This window comes from Macaca fascicularis, chromosome 17, assembly GCF_037993035.2.
Source record: "Macaca fascicularis isolate 582-1 chromosome 17, T2T-MFA8v1.1".
Taxonomy (NCBI): domain Eukaryota; kingdom Metazoa; phylum Chordata; class Mammalia; order Primates; family Cercopithecidae; genus Macaca; species Macaca fascicularis.
Genome location: NC_088391.1, coordinates 86,341,847 through 86,349,684, shown reverse-complemented (window position 1 = coordinate 86,349,684; position 7,838 = coordinate 86,341,847). Strand labels below are relative to the sequence as shown.

The 7,838-nt window shown below is 45.2% G+C and overlaps 1 long non-coding RNA gene across 1 annotated transcript; it reads left to right on the top strand.

Moving 5' to 3' along the window:
* The first annotated feature begins 1,436 nt into the window (after nt 1-1,436).
* Nucleotides 1,437-5,813, top strand: LOC123569836 (uncharacterized). Its single transcript, XR_006693653.2, has 3 exons — nt 1,437-1,687; nt 2,852-2,925; nt 5,430-5,813. It is a non-coding gene; the product is annotated as an uncharacterized lncRNA (long non-coding RNA).
* Nucleotides 5,814-7,838: the final 2,025 nt, after the last annotated feature.

The window sequence follows — 7,838 nt, the reverse complement described above, 5'->3', positions numbered from 1 at the left end:
TGAGCCGAGATCGTACCACCGCACTCCAGCCTAGGTGACTAGCATGAAACTCCCCATCTCTAAAAAAAATAATAAAAGAAAAAGAAAGAAGAAAATACAGCTTCAAGACCAGCCTTCCAGCCTCTTTTTCCAAATAAATTGTTTTCCCTATGCCCCTCGTACGTAGAATTTCTGACACCGAAACAGCTTAACCCTTACCTGTACTTGTATAGGAAATTACCTAGATGCACCAGTAGCTCCCAGAGCACCACCAAGGCGAGCCATCCCAGGGTCGTGAAGCAGAAAGACACACAGTCTAAAAGGTTAACAAGCTTAGGATAGGATGCAAGTGGGACAGAAGGAGCACACTGTCTGGATCCAGATCATGCAAAGTTTACATGTCCTATCCTTTTCTCAGCTATATCAGCCTCGTGGTAGCATGGATATAAGGACCAGCATGGAAGTTCCAGTAGAGGGACCCAAGAAATGGCTGCACCCAGAGCCGACACATCCCCTCCTCCACCAGAAGACACAGGGCACGCATACCTGCCCATGGCTGCAGCTGGCTAGTCAGCCCACTGAGCAGCACTGGGCTTATCTCCCTTTTCTTGGGCAGAGTGAATATGGGGCCAGAATGGGACCACACTAGGTATCACCAATGTGTGGTTGACTTAGGCATGACATGACACAGCTGTCAGCTTATAGGGTGCAGAGTGATTTCCTATCTTTGAGGAACATTGCTGTTTGTTCCATTATACTGTTTATTCTATTTATGTTAATATGGCTTACAGATCACCAATTTACTTATTAACTATACTGAATGTATCCTTTTAGTTGTGTACATTATCTAACTTGCTTCCTTACAGGGAGAACAAAGCACCTTAATATTGTCCTAAATCACCCCAGGTGGGAAAGTCAGCCACAGCTTCTGCAAAGGAATTGTGGAACAGTATCAGATGTACAAGTAAGGGCTAGCAGATACATAACCAGATTTAGATATTACTTTTACATAGACATTTATTGCAGTGAGGAATATATATTCGGAGGGTTCTGTTTCCACAATGCTATATATTTTTGAAAGGTGCTACTGTCACATAACTCATGCACGATTATTCTACTGTGTCCTTATAATGCTGGAAGAAGAGGTGCCAGGATTGCATTAGTCATCATGCCCCTTACAACCCATCTTGCTCCCGCAGCCCTCTGCCTTTCTTTTGGCATGTGCACTTCTTGTTCCTGCCATATGAGTCTGTTGGAAAAGGAACATAAATTATTTTGAGCAGATGTGAACTAATGTTACCTTACTTGAAGAAAAGAAAGGAAAAACCTGCTGGAAACTCTGTTGTCACCTAAAAGAAAAGCACTGATGAGCTCCAAAGTGATGGAAAGTCGATTCCTACAGTTGCCCTGTTTTGCCACGCGGTGGCACCCACACACCAGGAAGACACCACGGCTCTGGGGCGAGCGGCTGCTCTGCCGGCTTGGGTCTGTCCGGGAAAGGTCTGGCGGAGGTGTTGAGTGACCCTGAGAAGAGAAATGGACAGATGAGCCAGAGAAAGTGGATGAAAGCTAAGAACGTGGAGAGAGCGTAAGGCAGAAGTTAAGAATGTTGACTTTGGAGCCGGGCGCCGTGGCGCACACCTGTAATCTCCGCACTCGGGAGGATCGCTTGAGCCTATAGGAATTGGAGACCAGCCTGGGCAATATAGTAAGAGCTCCCAACTCCTCCAACCCCCATCCCCAAAAACGGAATGTTGACTCCGGGGTCCACTACGTTGCTTTCCAATCCCAGCTCTGCCACTCAGGCACTTCAGTTCCCACTTTCTTACTGAGAAAGGCAGAGGGACTGGCTAAGGGCAGACCATTTGTTGGGAAAGGAGTGGTGATACGGTTTGGATATGCGACCCAGCCCGGATCTCATGTCGACTTGTAATCCCCGGCGTTGGAGGTGGGGCCTGGTGGGAGGTGATTGGATGGATCGCGGGGGGAGGGGTGGGTTTCTCATGAATGGTTTAGCGCCATCCCCTTGGTGCTGTCCTGGCGATCGTGAGTTCTCGTGAGACCTGGTTGTTTAAAAGTGTGTGGCATCTCCCTTCTCTCCTTTTGCTCCTGCTTTGGCCATATGAGGCGCTTGCTTCCCCTTCACCTTCCAACATGATTGGAAGCTTCCTGGAGCCTCCCCGGAAGCAGATGCCAGTATAAGGCTTCCTGCACAGCCTGCAGAACCATAAGCCAATTGAGCCTCTTTTCTTTTTTTCTTTTTTTCTTTTTTTTTTTTTTTTTTTTTTTTTGAGACGGAGTCTCGCTCCGTCGCCCAGCCTGGAGTGCAGTGGCACGATGTCGGCCCACTGCAAGCTCCGCTTCCCGGGTTCACGCCATTCTCCTGCGTCAGCCTCCGAGTAGCTGGGACTACAGGCGCCCGCCACCATGCCCAGCTAATTTTTTGTATTTTTGGTAGAGATGGTCTTTTTTTGTTTGTTTGTTTGTTTTTGAGATGGAGTCTCGCTCTGTCGCCCAGGCTGGGGTGCAGTGGCCAGATCTCAGCTCTGCCTCTCCGGTTTACGCCATTCTCCTGACTCAGCCTCCCGAGTAGCCGGGGCTATAGGCGCCCGCCACTTCGCCGGCTATTTTTTTTTTTTTTTTTTTTTTTTGTATTTTTTAGTAGAGACGGGGTTTCACCGTGTTAGCCAGGATGGTCTCGATCTCCTGACTTCGTGATCTGCCCGTCTCGGCCTCCCAAAGTGCTGGGATTACAGGCTTGAGCCACCGCGCCGGGCCGATCTGGTCGTTTAAATGTGTGTAGCTCTCACCTTGCTCTCTTGCTCCTGCTCTGGCCATGTGACTGGCTGCCTTCCACTTTGCCTTCCACCAGGACTGTTTTTCCTGAGGCATCCCAGGAAGATAAGCAGATAGCAGCATCATGCTTCCTGTACAGCCTGCAGAACAGTGAGTCAATTCAACTTTTCTTTATAAGTTATCCAGTCTCAGGCCAGGCACAATGGCTCATGCCTGTAATCCCAGCAGTTTGGAAGGCTGAGGCAGGCAAATCACTTGAAGTCAGGCGTTCGAAACCAGCCAACACGGCAAAACCCCATCTCTACTAAAACCCCACTCCAGCATGGATCACATCAGAGGATGAATGAGGCAGTTTGGGGACGACACTTGTTTGTCCTAAGAGACACCAGGATATGAATCCTGACTTATTTGTAGCCCCGTTTCTCAGAAGATTTTTCCAGAGTCATGATGGCACCAAGGGATGGGAATTCTGCTCTGCAGATTGCTTGGAGGTAAGGCAGGTGATCAGGAAGACCTCTGACTCAGAATTTTCTGGGGACGTGGTGGCAGTGTCCTTTCCTCTCACCCCCAGTTCTGCTTTGCTGCTCCCTCCCTCCCATTTCTGCCCCTCCACTGTGCACTTCCTTTTTTTTTTTTTTGAGACAGAGAGTCTCACTCTGTCGCCCAGGCTGGAGTGCAGTGGCCGGATCTCAGCTCACTGCAAGCTCCACCTCCCGGGTTTATGCCATTCTCCTGCCTCAGCCTCCCGAGTAGCTGGGACTACAGGCCCCCGCCACTTCACCCAGCTAGTTTTTTTTTTTTTTTTTTTTTTTGTATTTTTTAGTAGAGACGGGGTTTCACCAGGTTAGCCAGGATGGTCTCGATCTCCTGACCTTGTGATCCGCCCGGCTCGGCCTCCCAAAGTGCTGGGATTACAGGCTTGAGCCACCACGCCCGGCCACTGTGCACTTTCTAATTTTTCCTACCTGCTTTCTTTTTCTAGCTCATCTCTCAACTATATCTTGTTATTTTCAGTTATCTTGCTTCCTCCTCTTGATAAGAACAAATACAGTAACAGATTCATCTGTTGTTAGCATGGATGTATGACTGTGGAAAAAGGAAAAAGCTCAGAAAAAGTCAGGGGTGGGGTGAGAGAAAAATTTATGGAGAATATACAAATGGCCACAAGCCCATGAGAAGATGCTCAACAGCACTAATCAAATGCAAACTAAAACCACAATGAGACATCACCTCATGTCCATTAGGATGGCCATTTTCAAAAGCATGGAAAATACCAAGTGTTGGCAAGAATGTGGAGAAATTGAAGCCCTTGAGCACTGTTGGTGGGAATGAAAAATGATGCAGCCACTATGGAAAACAATACAGAGGTTCCTCAAAAAGTTAAACATAGAATTACCCCACAATCCAGCAATTCTACCTCTGAATATATTTCGACAACAGGATCTCAAAAAGATATTTGCATACCCATGTTCATTGCAACAGCATTCACAATAGCCAAGAAGTGGAAGCAACTCAAATGTGCATTAATGGTTGAATGGATAATGAAAATGTGGTATGTCCATACAATGGAATAATATTCAGCTTTGAAAAAGAAAGAAATCCTTTCATAAGCTACAACACGGATGAAGCTTCAAGGCATTAAATGAAAAAAGCCAATCACAAAACATAAGTGCTGCATAAAGCCATTCACATGAGATGTATAAAGTAATTAAACTCAGAAAAGTAGAGTGGTGGTTTCCAGGGGCCAGAGAGCCAGGAAAAAGGGAAGTTGTTCAATGGGCATAGAGTTTCAATCATGCAAGATGAGGAAGTTCTAGAGATCTGTTTTACAACAATGTGTTTATAGTTAACAATACTGAACACTTAAAATTGTTAAGAAGATAAATTTATATTGTGTTCTTTACTGCAATTCCAAAAAAGCAACAGAGGCTCATACTACAACATGGATGAACCTTGATGACATTACGTTAAGTGAAATAAGCCAGTCACAAAAGGACAAATACTGGATAATTCTACTCACATGAGGTACCTAAGAGTAATCAAATTCATAGAGACAGAAAGTAGAAGAGCGGTTACTTGGGACTAGGAAAAAGGGATGATGGGGAGTTATTTATGCAGGGAAGGGGGAATGGGGAGTTAACAGGTACATAGTTGCAGTTTGGGAAGATGAAAAGGTTCTGGAGAGGGATGCAGTGGTGGTTGCATAACACTATGGATTTGCTTAATGCCACTGAAACATAAGCTTAAAATGGTTAAAATGAAAAATTGTATTATGTTTGTTTTCCTATAATTTTTTTAAAGGAAACAAAACAAAACAAAACTGTGGAGGCTCTCCAGAAAGCCTAGAAATGATTTATAGATGGCAGAGAAAATACAAAATAGCAGGAAGAAACAAGGTATAGGCACCACAGTCTGCCCATCTCCATCACTTTCCATGTCTGCTGATTCCTTGCCTTGAGCTCATTCAGTTTAGAGCCAGAAGACCCTCTAGATTCCATGAGTGCTAGCTTCCCCCCGCCCCCACCCCCACCCCGTCTTTTTTTTGTGCAGACATCTTTTTTCTTCTCTTGCAGGAAAGCTTGCCAAACTAAACAACAGGCAATTAAGAACTGGTGTTGTTAACAAGTTATTTCTGTTTTCATTCATAATAACAGAGCTTCCAATTTCAATGTGGAAACGACATCTTGATTTCTACAATAAATCCAGAACACAGAAAGAATGGAATTAATTGAAGACCTCCTTTGGCCTTTGCCCAAGTTGGCTGTGGGAGAGTTTGGCAGGGTACAGGAACATCTCTTGAAGACATCAGCTTACACAGAAAAATCCACGCAGCAGAGCTCCCTAGGGAAGGAGATCAAATTAATTCAGAACTTGACTTACGCCAGACGTGGTGGCTCATGCCTGTAATCCCAACAATTTGAGACACTGAGGAAGGAGGATCTCTTGAACCCAGGAGTTTAAGACCAGTCCGGGAAACATAGCAAGATCCCATCTCTATTAAATAAAGACAACGAAATAAAACATTTTTAAAAAAAAAATTGTGAACCTAGACTGGAATAAATATTTTATATATATACACACAAATATATATATATACACACACACAGACACACACACACACACACATATATAGTAGAGTGGTGGTTTCCAGGGGCCAGAGGGAGAAGAAAATGGGAAGTTGTTCAATGGGCATAGAGTTTCAATCATGCAAGATGAGGAAGTTCTAGAGATCTGTTTTACAACAACGTGTTTATAGTTAACAATACTGAACCTTAAAATTGTTAGGAAGATAAATTTATATTGTGTTCTTTACTGCAATTCCAAAAAAGCAACAGAGGCTCATACTACAACATGGATGAACCTCGATGACATTATATTAAGTGAAATAAGCCAGTCACAAAAGGACAAATACTGGATAATTCTACTCACATGAGGTACCTAAGAGTAATCAAATTCATAGACATGGAGTCTCACTCTTGTCACCCAGGCTGGAGTGTAATGATGCAATCTTGGCTCACTGCAACCTCTGCCTCCTGGTTCAAGTGATTCTCCTGCCTCAGCCTCCCGAGTAGCTGGGATTACCGGCGCCTACCACAATGCCTGGTTAATTTTTTGTATTTTTAGTAGAGATGGGGTTTTAGCATTTTGGCCAGGCTGGTCTTGAACTCCTGACCTCAGGTGATCCACCCGCCTCAGTCTCCCAATGTGCTGAGATTAAAGGTGTGAGCCACCACGCCTGACCAATAAAATATATTTCTAAAAAGAAGAAAAATAAGAACTTGATGTAAAGATCACATGGGAATGTGCCAAAGACATTGCTAGTAGCTGCAGCAAAATGCCTCCCACACCGAGAATGGAGAGAAGAGACTCCTACAAACCTCACCAAGGGCTGTTCCTGACTTTGGGGAATGTATCCTACTCACCCATTTATGACCATCTTTTTCCTACAGAGATGTAAGCACCTGATGAGTTCTTCCTGCCCACTGCACAGACAGAATCAACCCACTGAGAATGAGGCATTGCAGTAAAGAGTTTAATTGACATGACAGCACACATGTGAGAACTAGAGTTGTCACTCAAATCTGTCTCTCCTCCCCCGCAGCCCCCACCAAAGGTTCAGGTGTTAGGGGTTCTTTTTTTTTTTTTTTTTAAGATGGAGTCTCGCTCTGTCACCCAGGCTGGAGTGTAGTGGTGCCATCTTGGCTCACTGCAACCTCTGCCTCCCGAGTTCAAGCAATTCTCCTGTCTCAGCCTCTCGAGTAGCTGAGATCACAGGCCATGTGTCACCACACCCAGCTGATTTTTATACTTTTAGTAGAGACGGGGTTTTGCCATGTTGGCCAGGCTGATCTCAAACTCCTGACCGCAAGTGATCCACCTGCCTCGGCCTCCCAAAGTGCTGGGATTACAGGCATGAGCCACCTCACCCAGCCTAGAAGTTCTTACAGACAATTTAGTGGTCAGGGGGCTAGGGAACGGGTGCTGCTCATTGGTTGGGGATGAAATTGTAGGGATGTAGGAAAGGGTCCTCATGTGTTGAGTCTACCTCTGGGTGGGACCACAGCATCAGCTGAGTCATGACTCAAGTCTAGGTGGGGTCAGTCTGAAAAACATCTCACAAAAACCCAATCTTAGGTTCTACAATAGTGATGTTATTTATAGGAGAAATTGGGAAGGTCACCAATCGTGTGACCTCTGGCCACATGACCCTGAAACAGCAAGGGATTATAAAAAGTCCACCTATTGTGTGACCTCTGGCCATGACTCCTGAGCAGTAAGGGCTTACAGAAACCACACTTATTTTAGGACCTCTTGTTGGTCTTAACAAAGGTGGTTTCAGCCCTGAAAACAGGGAGGGCATTCGTTTTAGAGTGGACTGTCATCATTCTTGTTTCAGAGTTAAACTATAAACTAAATTCCTCCCAAAGTTGGCTTAGCCTACACCCAGGAATGCCCAAAGACAGCTTGAAGGTCAGAAGCAAGGTGGAGTCAACCATGTCAGATTTCTCTCACTGGCATAATTTTGCAAGGGTGGTTTCAGAGATACAGCAAATTCCTCATTG